Source organism: Rhinoderma darwinii, assembly GCF_050947455.1.
Source record: "Rhinoderma darwinii isolate aRhiDar2 chromosome 5 unlocalized genomic scaffold, aRhiDar2.hap1 SUPER_5_unloc_19, whole genome shotgun sequence".
Lineage (NCBI taxonomy): Eukaryota > Metazoa > Chordata > Amphibia > Anura > Rhinodermatidae > Rhinoderma > Rhinoderma darwinii.
Window position 1 is genome coordinate 334,063 of NW_027461775.1, and position 12,741 is coordinate 346,803.

The 12,741-nt window shown below is 48.9% G+C and overlaps 6 non-coding genes across 6 annotated transcripts; all 6 read left to right on the forward strand.

Annotated features, from left to right (window-relative positions):
* Positions 1-4,270: 4,270 nt before the first annotated feature.
* On the forward strand, positions 4,271-4,461 carry LOC142687138 (U2 spliceosomal RNA). Its single transcript, XR_012856413.1, has one exon. It is a non-coding gene; the product is annotated as a U2 spliceosomal RNA (small nuclear RNA).
* Positions 4,462-5,737: 1,276 nt separating this feature from the next.
* On the forward strand, positions 5,738-5,928 carry LOC142687113 (U2 spliceosomal RNA). Its single transcript, XR_012856390.1, has one exon. It is a non-coding gene; the product is annotated as a U2 spliceosomal RNA (small nuclear RNA).
* A 1,296-nt stretch (positions 5,929-7,224) lies between these two features.
* Positions 7,225-7,415, forward strand: LOC142686910 (U2 spliceosomal RNA). Its single transcript, XR_012856205.1, has one exon. It is a non-coding gene; the product is annotated as a U2 spliceosomal RNA (small nuclear RNA).
* Positions 7,416-8,711: 1,296 nt separating this feature from the next.
* On the forward strand, positions 8,712-8,902 carry LOC142686911 (U2 spliceosomal RNA). The gene has a single exon (XR_012856206.1). It is a non-coding gene; the product is annotated as a U2 spliceosomal RNA (small nuclear RNA).
* Positions 8,903-10,174: 1,272 nt separating this feature from the next.
* On the forward strand, positions 10,175-10,365 carry LOC142686912 (U2 spliceosomal RNA). Its single transcript, XR_012856207.1, has one exon. It is a non-coding gene; the product is annotated as a U2 spliceosomal RNA (small nuclear RNA).
* A 1,300-nt stretch (positions 10,366-11,665) lies between these two features.
* LOC142686913 (U2 spliceosomal RNA) lies at positions 11,666-11,856 on the forward strand. The gene has a single exon (XR_012856208.1). It is a non-coding gene; the product is annotated as a U2 spliceosomal RNA (small nuclear RNA).
* The last annotated feature ends 885 nt before the right edge of the window (positions 11,857-12,741 follow it).

Sequence of the window (12,741 nt, forward strand, 5' to 3'; positions counted from 1 at the left end):
TTTCACCAAAAGAATGTCATGAGCTGCGGGCCCCCCTTTCAATTAGGTTTGGCCGGGCCTCTCACATCAGTACCCCTAATACCCCCCTGATGGCGGCCCTGGGTAGCATGGGGGCCGTCAAACACCGCCGCCCGTGCGACCGATCACGCGCACCCGCAAACTCCCGCGCATGCGCACCGGCGACCGCCTGGAACCGCGCACCGAATTTTGAGGCAGATTTTGACCTGCCCACACTATCTTGCCGCGTTTTTTGCCTGCGGCGATTGAGGACAGCAGACAGAAAACGCAGCGAAAAATGCATTTTCTGCCTCCCATTGATTTCGATGGGAGGTCAGAGGCAGAACCGCGGCAAGAAAGGACGTGCTGCTTTTTCTTTTTTCCGCGACTGGCTCCCATTGATTTCAGATTAAATCAATGGGAGGCGGTTTTGGAAGTTTTTTGGTGCTGATTCTGACGCAGTGTCCGAGTCAATATCAAGGCCCAAAAACTCTGAACTGGGCCTTATTGTTAGGGCTTATTCAGACGAACGTGTAATACGTCCGTGAAACGTGTGTGATTTTCACGCGCCTTGCACGGACCTATGTTACTCTATGGTGCCGTGCAGACTGTCAGTGATTTTCACGCAGCGCGAGTCCGCTGCGTAAAACTCACGACATGTCCGATATTTGTGCATTGTTCGCGCATCACGCACCCATTGAAGTCAATGGGTGCGTGAAAATCACGCCCAGCGCTTCCGCAGCCGTATAAACTATGAATGAAAACAGAAAAGCACCACGTGCTACAAACATACAAACAGAGTGTCATAATGATGGCGGCTGCGCGAAAATCACGCAACCGCGCATCATACGCTGCTGACACACGGAGCTGTTATGGACCTTTTGCAAGCGCAAAACGCCACGTTTTTGCGCGCGCAAAAAGCACACGCTTGTGTAAATCCGGCCTTAGGGTAGGAACACACTAGGCATGAACACTGCGGATTTTATGCAACACATTTTATTGTGTAAAATCCGCAGCGTATTACAGTCGCAGCAGAGTGGATGAGATTTGAACAAATCTCATCCACACGCTGCAAAAATAATGGACCTGCAGTGTGACTGCAGTCGCATGTCAATGTATTCTGTGGAATCGCCGCTCCTCTGTTGCAGAAATGCTGCGGTTCTGCCGCAAAAATCACAAATGAGAAAAAAAAAAAAAGGCACTTTTTTAAATTTATAAAAAAAGTTTAGACTTGCCCCGGCCGTAGTCCTGGTGACGCGATCCTCTATTCTTAGCGTAGCCCCGCCTCCTGTCATGACGTTTCATCCCATGTGACTGCTGCAGCGGTCACATGGTCTACAGCGTCATCCCAGGAGGCGGGGCTACGTTCAGAAGAGAGAGATGCGTCACTTAAACTACGGCCGGGGTAAGTCTAAACTTTTTTTTCCCTGCAGGATTCCCGCAGCGGACACGCCTCAGGAAACCTGCGCCACTATTTGGTGCGGTTTTGCTGGCGGAATTCCCTGCGGCTCCCGGGATAAGCTGTGTCGTTTTACTCAGCATATCCGCCTAGTGTGTCCCTTATGATGTCAATCCTGGAGCTGCTGCCGCTCTCTAAATAGGCAGTTGGTCCAGTAGAATTTGAAATTATTTTTTTTTGTGAACCAGCTTAAAAAAATACAAAACTTTTGTGTTAGGGCTTGTTCACATCACCGTTCGCTTCCGCTCCGGGGTTCCTTCTGAGGTTTCTGTCGGGTGAACCCCGCAACGGAAAGTGAAAGTGATAGCACAGCTTCCGTTTCCATCACCATTAGCGCAGTCGACTGCGCTATTAATTCCGTCCGAAAACCAGCCGGAATGGTGACGAACGGAAACCATTAGCGATGTTTCCGTCACCATTGAGATCAATGGTGACTGAAACGGAAGCTGTGCTGTCACTTTCACTTTCCGTTGCGGGGTTCACCCGACAGAAACCTCAGACGGAACCCCGGAGCGGTGGTTCGTCACCATTCCGGCTGGTTTTCGGACGGAATTAATAGCGCAGTCGACTGCGCTAATGGTGATGGAAACGGAAGCTGTGCTATCACTTTCACTTTCCTCAGACGGAAACCTCAGACGGAACCCCGGAGCGGAAACGAACAGTGATGTGAACAGGCCCTAACACAAAAGTTTTGTATTTTTTTAAGCTGGTTCACAAAAAAAAATAATTCCAAATTCTACTGGACCAACTGCCTATTTAGAGACCGGCAGCAGCTCCAGGAGCGACATCATAAGGGACACACTAGGCGGATATGCTGAGTAAAACTCCACAGCTTATCCCGGGAGCCGCAGGGAATTCTGCCAGCAAAACCGCACCAAATAGCGGCGCAGGTTTCGTGAGGCGTGTCCGCTGCGGGAATCCTGCAGGGAAAAAAAAGTTTAGACTTGCCAGGGCCGTAGTCCTGGTGACGCATCTCTCTCTTCTGAACGTAGCCCCGCCTCCTGGGATGACGCTGTAGACCATGTGACCGCTGCATCAGTCACATGGGATGAAACGTCATGACAGGAGGCGGGGCTGCGCTAAGAATAGAGGATCGCGTCACCAGGACTACGGCCGGGGGAAGTCTAAACTTTATCAATTTAAAAAAGTACCTTTTTTTTCTTCTCTTGTGTGATTTTTGCGGCAGAACCGCAGCATTTCCGCAACAGAGGAGCGGCGATTCCACAGAATAAATTGACATGCGACTTAAAAAGCCAAAGCCACACGGCAGGTCCATTTTTTTTGCAGCGTGTGGATGAGATTTGTTAAAATCTCATCCACTCGGCTGCGACTGTAATACGCTGCGGATTTTCCACAATAAAATGTGTTGCATAAAATCCGCAGTGTTCATGCCTAGTGTGTTCCTACCCTAAGGCCGGATTTACACAAGCGTGTGCTTTTTGCACGCGCAAAAAAACGTGGCGTTTTGCACATGCAAAAGTTCCATAACAGCTCCGTGTGTCAGCAGCGTATGATGCGCGGCTGCGTGATTTTCGCGCAGCCGCCATCATTATGACACTCTGTTTGTATGTTTGTAGCACGTGGTGCTTTTCTGTTTTCATTCATAGTTTATACTGCTGCGGAAGTGGTGGGCGGGATTTTCACGCACCCATTGACTTCAATGGGTGCGTGATGCGCGAACAATGCACCAATATAGGACATGTCGTGAGTTTTACGCAGCGGACACACGCTGCGTGAAAATCACTGACAGTCCGCACGGCACCATAGAGTAACATAGGTCCGTGCGAGGCGCGTGAAAATCACGCGCGTTGCACGGACGTATTACACGTTCGTCTGAATAAGCCCTAACAATAAGGCCCAGTTCGCAGAGTTTTTGGGCCTTGATATTGACTCGGACACTGCGTCAGAATCAGCACCAAACAACTTCCAAAACCGCCTCCCATTGATTTAATCTGAAATCAATGGGAGCCAGTCGCGGAAAAAAGAAAAAGCAGCACGTCCTTTCTTGCCGCGGTTCCGCCTCTGACCTGCCATCGAAATCAATGGGAGGCAGAAAATGCATTTTTCGCTGCGTTTTTTGTCTGCTGTCCTCAATCGCCGCGAGCAAAAAACGCAGCAAAAAAACGCGGCAAGATAGTGTGGGCAGGGCAAAATCTGCCTCAAAATTCTTTAAGGAATTTTGAGGCAGATTTTTTTTTGCCTGCAAAATACTGTGTGAACAGGGCCATACATAAACCACACTTTGAGATAATTTACTCACTGTCAGAAGAGCTGCTCCCACTCCAGTCCTCTTCCGGCGATGTCTTCCAGGGGAGGTCTTCGGTCCAGACGTCCAGTCCTTCACCTCCAGCCAGGCTCCAGGTAAGTTTTGTCCATGTGGGTCCGCGGCTGCGCGCGCTTCGTTCGCGGGTGCGCGGGCGGCCGGTCGCGGGTTCGCGCGCGGTCGATCGCGGGTGCGCGCGCGGGCGGTCTCCAGTGCGGGCGTTCGTGGATGCGCGCTCGCGGGTGCTCACGCGCGGGAGTTTCATTGTGCGCGCGATCGGGTGCGCGCGCGCGCGCGGGCGGACGGTTTGACGGCCCCCCATGATGAGGGGAGGGGGCCCGCAGCAGCAGCAGCAGCTCACGACATTCTTTTGGTGAAAAAAACGGGCCCCATTGCAGGGGCCCGTTTTTTCCTACCAAAAGAATGTCGAGGCAGTTGCCGGGCCCCCCTTTCAATTAGGTTTGGCCGGGCCCCTCACACCACTACCCCTAATACCCCCCTGATGGCGGCCCTGTCGGGCAGGCTCGGGCAACGCGCGGCCCGTTCGGGTTATCGCTTCTCGGCCTTTTGGCTAAGATCAAGTGTAGTGTCTGTTCTTATCAGTTTAATATCTGATACGTCCCCTATCTGGGGACCATATATTAAATGGATTTTTAGAACAGGGAGATGGAAATAGAGCTTGCTCTGTCCACTCCACGCATTGACCTGGTATTGCAGTATTTCCAGGACCGGTGCACCCTTTCCTTATGTGTTGACTAAAAGCAGATTCCAAAAGTGTTTTTTGTCTTTGCTATTGTTTCTGTCTTTCTGAAGGGATCTCCCCTTTTAATCCCATTATTTCAACACCTGTTGGACAATGCATGAGTGATAATGAGCTCATTGATTAAATGCAATTAATGAATAGATTGCCACCTCTTGTTGTGTGTCGTCTGTGTTTCTGTGTTTCCGGCATTTCACATTGGAACACCTCATTCACCTTCCTTGTCTTCTCTCCGCCCTCCCTTTTAGGTAAGTTAAAGAGCTGCACCTGAGCCAGCCACTGATTGATTGATTGATTGATTGATTGATTGATTGATTGATGCAGCACAACAGTCAAATAGTGGAGTGGAGTAGGGGAACAGCAAACAGCCAATAAAGCAGCCCGCCCGCTCGCCTGCCCGCCACAATGGACCTACCTGTGTACACTAGATGGATGTGATGGAATGTACTGTCGTCCCTACATTTCAAGAAGAAGTAAGAATTGCAGTTGCAACAAAGCCTTGCTTGCCTACAAAGAGAGCAGCAATTTGGATTTGTTACTATGTTACCTAGAAGAATAACAAACTGTGCAAGGATGGAGGTTGTAGGAGCAAGGAGAAGTTGTCTGTAAAGTTGGTGGATGCCTATTTTCCATTTTGCAGTCCCTTGTCTCCCTCTTGTGGCCTCCTGGAGGCAACTAGCTGTGCAAAAAAAAGACAGCCTGGCGGCCGGCTGTTGCAGTGTTGCCCTCTCAGGCAACACTGAGTGACTGACTGAGCCTCACCGTCTTATATAAAGTTCAGACGGAACTTTGCACGTGTCATAGTGGAGCCCTCAGGATTCCAGAGCCAGCTTTCTGACATCATAATGGGGCCTCAGAGATAAAAGCCTGGGCCCAGGCAGTGTTGGTCAGTGCTGCTCAGCAGGCAGCACTGGACTGGACTGGATTACAGCTGATACAAGGTGTGAAGGAACAAGGGGTGGCTGTGGGCATGCACTTGCTGCCGCTGCCAGTGTTTATCTGCATGGCAGCAGGGCATTTGGGCGTTGCCAGGAAGGCGTTTTTATGTAGATTCCTCCTCTTTCAGCACTGCATTGTGGTGCAAGCAAAAGAAGCAAATCCTGTCTGGCTTCCTCTCCGGCCTTTATTCACCTCCCGTGTAGCTGTGAGTGTGTGAGCCTGCAGGGCCCCATGGAATTGCCTAGAAGTAGGCTGAATCGCTGCAAGGGCTGAACAGCAGTATCGGGCAGGCTCGGGCAACGCGCGGCCCGTTCGGGTTATCACTTCTCGGCCTTTTGGCTAAGATCAAGTGTAGTATCTGTTCTTATCAGTTTAATATCTGATACGTCCCCTATCTGGGGACCATATATTAAATGGATTTTTAGAACAGGGAGATGGAAATAGAGCTTGCTCTGTCCACTCCACGCATTGACCTGGTATTGCAGTATTTCCAGGACCGGTGCACCCTTTCCTTATGTGTTGACTAAAAGCAGATTCCAAAAGTGTTTTTTGTCTTTGCTATTGTTTCTGTCTTTCTGAAGGGATCTCCCCTTTTAATCCCATTATTTCAACACCTGTTGGACAATGCATGAGTGATAATGAGCTCATTGATTAAATGCAATTAATGAATAGATTGCCACCTCTTGTTGTGTGTCGTCTGTGTTTCTGTGTTTCCGGCATTTCACATTGGAACACCTCATTCACCTTCCTTGTCTTCTCTCCGCCCTCCCTTTTAGGTAAGTTAAAGAGCTGCACCTGAGCCAGCCACTGATTGATTGATTGATTGATTGATTGATTGATTGATTGATTGATTGATTGATTGATTGATGCAGCACAACAGTCAAATAGTGGAGTGGAGTAGGGGAACAGCAAACAGCCAATAAAGCAGCCCGCCCGCTCGCCTGCCCGCCACAATGGACCTACCTGTGTACACTAGATGGATGTGATGGAATGTACTGTCGTCCCTACATTTCAAGAAGAAGTAAGAATTGCAGTTGCAACAAAGCCTTGCTTGCCTACAAAGAGAGCAGCAATTTGGATTTGTTACTATGTTACCTAGAAGAATAACAAACTGTGCAAGGATGGAGGTTGTAGGAGCAAGGAGAAGTTGTCTGTAAAGTTGGTGGATGCCTATTTTCCATTTTGCAGTCCCTTGTCTCCCTCTTGTGGCCTCCTGGAGGCAACTAGCTGTGCAAAAAAAAGACAGCCTGGCGGCCGGCTGTTGCAGTGTTGCCCTCTCAGGCAACACTGAGTGACTGACTGAGCCTCACCGTCTTATATAAAGTTCAGACGGAACTTTGCACGTGTCATAGTGGAGCCCTCAGGATTCCAGAGCCAGCTTTCTGACATCATAATGGGGCCTCAGAGATAAAAGCCTGGGCCCAGGCAGTGTTGGTCAGTGCTGCTCAGCAGGCAGCACTGGACTGGACTGGATTACAGCTGATACAAGGTGTGAAGGAACAAGGGGTGGCTGTGGGCATGCACTTGCTGCCGCTGCCAGTGTTTATCTGCATGGCAGCAGGGCATTTGGGCGTTGCCAGGAAGGCGTTTTTATGTAGATTCCTCCTCTTTCAGCACTGCATTGTGGTGCAAGCAAAAGAAGCAAATCCTGTCTGGCTTCCTCTCCGGCCTTTATTCACCTCCCGTGTAGCTGTGAGTGTGTGAGCCTGCAGGGCCCCATGGAATTGCCTAGAAGTAGGCTGAATCGCTGCAAGGGCTGAACAGCAGTATCGGGCAGGCTCGGGCAACGCGCGGCCCGTTCGGGTTATCGCTTCTCGGCCTTTTGGCTAAGATCAAGTGTAGTATCTGTTCTTATCAGTTTAATATCTGATACGTCCCCTATCTGGGGACCATATATTAAATGGATTTTTAGAACAGGGAGATGGAAATAGAGCTTGCTCTGTCCACTCCACGCATTGACCTGGTATTGCAGTATTTCCAGGACCGGTGCACCCTTTCCTTATGTGTTGACTAAAAGCAGATTCCAAAAGTGTTTTTTGTCTTTGCTATTGTTTCTGTCTTTCTGAAGGGATCTCCCCTTTTAATCCCATTATTTCAACACCTGTTGGACAATGCATGAGTGATAATGAGCTCATTGATTAAATGCAATTAATGAATAGATTGCCACCTCTTGTTGTGTGTCGTCTGTGTTTCTGTGTTTCCGGCATTTCACATTGGAACACCTCATTCACCTTCCTTGTCTTCTCTCCGCCCTCCCTTTTAGGTAAGTTAAAGAGCTGCACCTGAGCCAGCCACTGATTGATTGATTGATTGATTGATTGATTGATTGATTGATTGATTGATTGATTGATTGATGCAGCACAACAGTCAAATAGTGGAGTGGAGTAGGGGAACAGCAAACAGCCAATAAAGCAGCCCGCCCGCTCGCCTGCCCGCCACAATGGACCTACCTGTGTACACTAGATGGATGTGATGGAATGTACTGTCGTCCCTACATTTCAAGAAGAAGTAAGAATTGCAGTTGCAACAAAGCCTTGCTTGCCTACAAAGAGAGCAGCAATTTGGATTTGTTACTATGTTACCTAGAAGAATAACAAACTGTGCAAGGATGGAGGTTGTAGGAGCAAGGAGAAGTTGTCTGTAAAGTTGGTGGATGCCTATTTTCCATTTTGCAGTCCCTTGTCTCCCTCTTGTGGCCTCCTGGAGGCAACTAGCTGTGCAAAAAAAAGACAGCCTGGCGGCCGGCTGTTGCAGTGTTGCCCTCTCAGGCAACACTGAGTGACTGACTGAGCCTCACCGTCTTATATAAAGTTCAGACGGAACTTTGCACGTGTCATAGTGGAGCCCTCAGGATTCCAGAGCCAGCTTTCTGACATCATAATGGGGCCTCAGAGATAAAAGCCTGGGTCCAGGCAGTGTTGGTCAGTGCTGCTCAGCAGGCAGCACTGGACTGGACTGGATTACAGCTGATACAAGGTGTGAAGGAACAAGGGGTGGCTGTGGGCATGCACTTGCTGCCGCTGCCAGTGTTTATCTGCATGGCAGCAGGGCATTTGGGCGTTGCCAGGAAGGCGTTTTTATGTAGATTCCTCCTCTTTCAGCACTGCATTGTGGTGCAAGCAAAAGAAGCAAATCCTGTCTGGCTTCCTCTCCGGCCTTTATTCACCTCCCGTGTAGCTGTGAGTGTGTGAGCCTGCAGGGCCCCATGGAATTGCCTAGAAGTAGGCTGAATCGCTGCAAGGGCTGAACAGCAGTATCGGGCAGGCTCGGGCAACGCGCGGCCCGTTCGGGTTATCGCTTCTCGGCCTTTTGGCTAAGATCAAGTGTAGTATCTGTTCTTATCAGTTTAATATCTGATACGTCCCCTATCTGGGGACCATATATTAAATGGATTTTTAGAACAGGGAGATGGAAATAGAGCTTGCTCTGTCCACTCCACGCATTGACCTGGTATTGCAGTATTTCCAGGACCGGTGCACCCTTTCCTTATGTGTTGACTAAAAGCAGATTCCAAAAGTGTTTTTTGTCTTTGCTATTGTTTCTGTCTTTCTGAAGGGATCTCCCCTTTTAATCCCATTATTTCAACACCTGTTGGACAATGCATGAGTGATAATGAGCTCATTGATTAAATGCAATTAATGAATAGATTGCCACCTCTTGTTGTGTGTCGTCTGTGTTTCTGTGTTTCCGGCATTTCACATTGGAACACCTCATTCACCTTCCTTGTCTTCTCTCCGCCCTCCCTTTTAGGTAAGTTAAAGAGCTGCACCTGAGCCAGCCACTGATTGATTGATTGATTGATTGATTGATTGATTGATGCAGCACAACAGTCAAATAGTGGAGTGGAGTAGGGGAACAGCAAACAGCCAATAAAGCAGCCCGCCCGCTCGCCTGCCCGCCACAATGGACCTACCTGTGTACACTAGATGGATGTGATGGAATGTACTGTCGTCCCTACATTTCAAGAAGAAGTAAGAATTGCAGTTGCAACAAAGCCTTGCTTGCCTACAAAGAGAGCAGCAATTTGGATTTGTTACTATGTTACCTAGAAGAATAACAAACTGTGCAAGGATGGAGGTTGTAGGAGCAAGGAGAAGTTGTCTGTAAAGTTGGTGGATGCCTATTTTCCATTTTGCAGTCCCTTGTCTCCCTCTTGTGGCCTCCTGGAGGCAACTAGCTGTGCAAAAAAAAGACAGCCTGGCGGCCGGCTGTTGCAGTGTTGCCCTCTCAGGCAACACTGAGTGACTGACTGAGCCTCACCGTCTTATATAAAGTTCAGACGGAACTTTGCACGTGTCATAGTGGAGCCCTCAGGATTCCAGAGCCAGCTTTCTGACATCATAATGGGGCCTCAGAGATAAAAGCCTGGGCCCAGGCAGTGTTGGTCAGTGCTGCTCAGCAGGCAGCACTGGACTGGACTGGATTACAGCTGATACAAGGTGTGAAGGAACAAGGGGTGGCTGTGGGCATGCACTTGCTGCCGCTGCCAGTGTTTATCTGCATGGCAGCAGGGCATTTGGGCGTTGCCAGGAAGGCGTTTTTATGTAGATTCCTCCTCTTTCAGCACTGCATTGTGGTGCAAGCAAAAGAAGCAAATCCTGTCTGGCTTCCTCTCCGGCCTTTATTCACCTCCCGTGTAGCTGTGAGTGTGTGAGCCTGCAGGGCCCCATGGAATTGCCTAGAAGTAGGCTGAATCGCTGCAAGGGCTGAACAGCAGTATCGGGCAGGCTCGGGCAACGCGCGGCCCGTTCGGGTTATCGCTTCTCGGCCTTTTGGCTAAGATCAAGTGTAGTATCTGTTCTTATCAGTTTAATATCTGATACGTCCCCTATCTGGGGACCATATATTAAATGGATTTTTAGAACAGGGAGATGGAAATAGAGCTTGCTCTGTCCACTCCACGCATTGACCTGGTATTGCAGTATTTCCAGGACCGGTGCACCCTTTCCTTATGTGTTGACTAAAAGCAGATTCCAAAAGTGTTTTTTGTCTTTGCTATTGTTTCTGTCTTTCTGAAGGGATCTCCCCTTTTAATCCCATTATTTCAACACCTGTTGGACAATGCATGAGTGATAATGAGCTCATTGATTAAATGCAATTAATGAATAGATTGCCACCTCTTGTTGTGTGTCGTCTGTGTTTCTGTGTTTCCGGCATTTCACATTGGAACACCTCATTCACCTTCCTTGTCTTCTCTCCGCCCTCCCTTTTAGGTAAGTTAAAGAGCTGCACCTGAGCCAGCCACTGATTGATTGATTGATTGATTGATTGATTGATTGATTGATTGATTGATTGATTGATTGATTGATGCAGCACAACAGTCAAATAGTGGAGTGGAGTAGGGGAACAGCAAACAGCCAATAAAGCAGCCCGCCCGCTCGCCTGCCCGCCACAATGGACCTACCTGTGTACACTAGATGGATGTGATGGAATGTACTGTCGTCCCTACATTTCAAGAAGAAGTAAGAATTGCAGTTGCAACAAAGCCTTGCTTGCCTACAAAGAGAGCAGCAATTTGGATTTGTTACTATGTTACCTAGAAGAATAACAAACTGTGCAAGGATGGAGGTTGTAGGAGCAAGGAGAAGTTGTCTGTAAAGTTGGTGGATGCCTATTTTCCATTTTGCAGTCCCTTGTCTCCCTCTTGTGGCCTCCTGGAGGCAACTAGCTGTGCAAAAAAAAGACAGCCTGGCGGCCGGCTGTTGCAGTGTTGCCCTCTCAGGCAACACTGAGTGACTGACTGAGCCTCACCGTCTTATATAAAGTTCAGACGGAACTTTGCACGTGTCATAGTGGAGCCCTCAGGATTCCAGAGCCAGCTTTCTGACATCATAATGGGGCCTCAGAGATAAAAGCCTGGGCCCAGGCAGTGTTGGTCAGTGCTGCTCAGCAGGCAGCACTGGACTGGACTGGATTACAGCTGATACAAGGTGTGAAGGAACAAGGGGTGGCTGTGGGCATGCACTTGCTGCCGCTGCCAGTGTTTATCTGCATGGCAGCAGGGCATTTGGGCGTTGCCAGGAAGGCGTTTTTATGTAGATTCCTCCTCTTTCAGCACTGCATTGTGGTGCAAGCAAAAGAAGCAAATCCTGTCTGGCTTCCTCTCCGGCCTTTATTCACCTCCCGTGTAGCTGTGAGTGTGTGAGCCTGCAGGGCCCCATGGAATTGCCTAGAAGTAGGCTGAATCGCTGCAAGGGCTGAACAGCAGTATCGGGCAGGCTCGGGCAACGCGCGGCCCGTTCGGGTTATCGCTTCTCGGCCTTTTGGCTAAGATCAAGTGTAGTATCTGTTCTTATCAGTTTAATATCTGATACGTCCCCTATCTGGGGACCATATATTAAATGGATTTTTAGAACAGGGAGATGGAAATAGAGCTTGCTCTGTCCACTCCACGCATTGACCTGGTATTGCAGTATTTCCAGGACCGGTGCACCCTTTCCTTATGTGTTGACTAAAAGCAGATTCCAAAAGTGTTTTTTGTCTTTGCTATTGTTTCTGTCTTTCTGAAGGGATCTCCCCTTTTAATCCCATTATTTCAACACCTGTTGGACAATGCATGAGTGATAATGAGCTCATTGATTAAATGCAATTAATGAATAGATTGCCACCTCTTGTTGTGTGTCGTCTGTGTTTCTGTGTTTCCGGCATTTCACATTGGAACACCTCATTCACCTTCCTTGTCTTCTCTCCGCCCTCCCTTTTAGGTAAGTTAAAGAGCTGCACCTGAGCCAGCCACTGATTGATTGATTGATTGATTGATTGATTGATTGATTGATTGATTGATTGATTGATTGATGCAGCACAACAGTCAAATAGTGGAGTGGAGTAGGGGAACAGCAAACAGCCAATAAAGCAGCCCGCCCGCTCGCCTGCCCGCCACAATGGACCTACCTGTGTACACTAGATGGATGTGATGGAATGTACTGTCGTCCCTACATTTCAAGAAGAAGTAAGAATTGCAGTTGCAACAAAGCCTTGCTTGCCTACAAAGAGAGCAGCAATTTGGATTTGTTACTATGTTACCTAGAAGAATAACAAACTGTGCAAGGATGGAGGTTGTAGGAGCAAGGAGAAGTTGTCTGTAAAGTTGGTGGATGCCTATTTTCCATTTTGCAGTCCCTTGTCTCCCTCTTGTGGCCTCCTGGAGGCAACTAGCTGTGCAAAAAAAAGACAGCCTGGCGGCCGGCTGTTGCAGTGTTGCCCTCTCAGGCAACACTGAGTGACTGACTGAGCCTCACCGTCTTATATAAAGTTCAGACGGAACTTTGCACGTGTCATAGTGGAGCCCTCAGGATTCCAGAGCCAGCTTTCTGACATCATAAT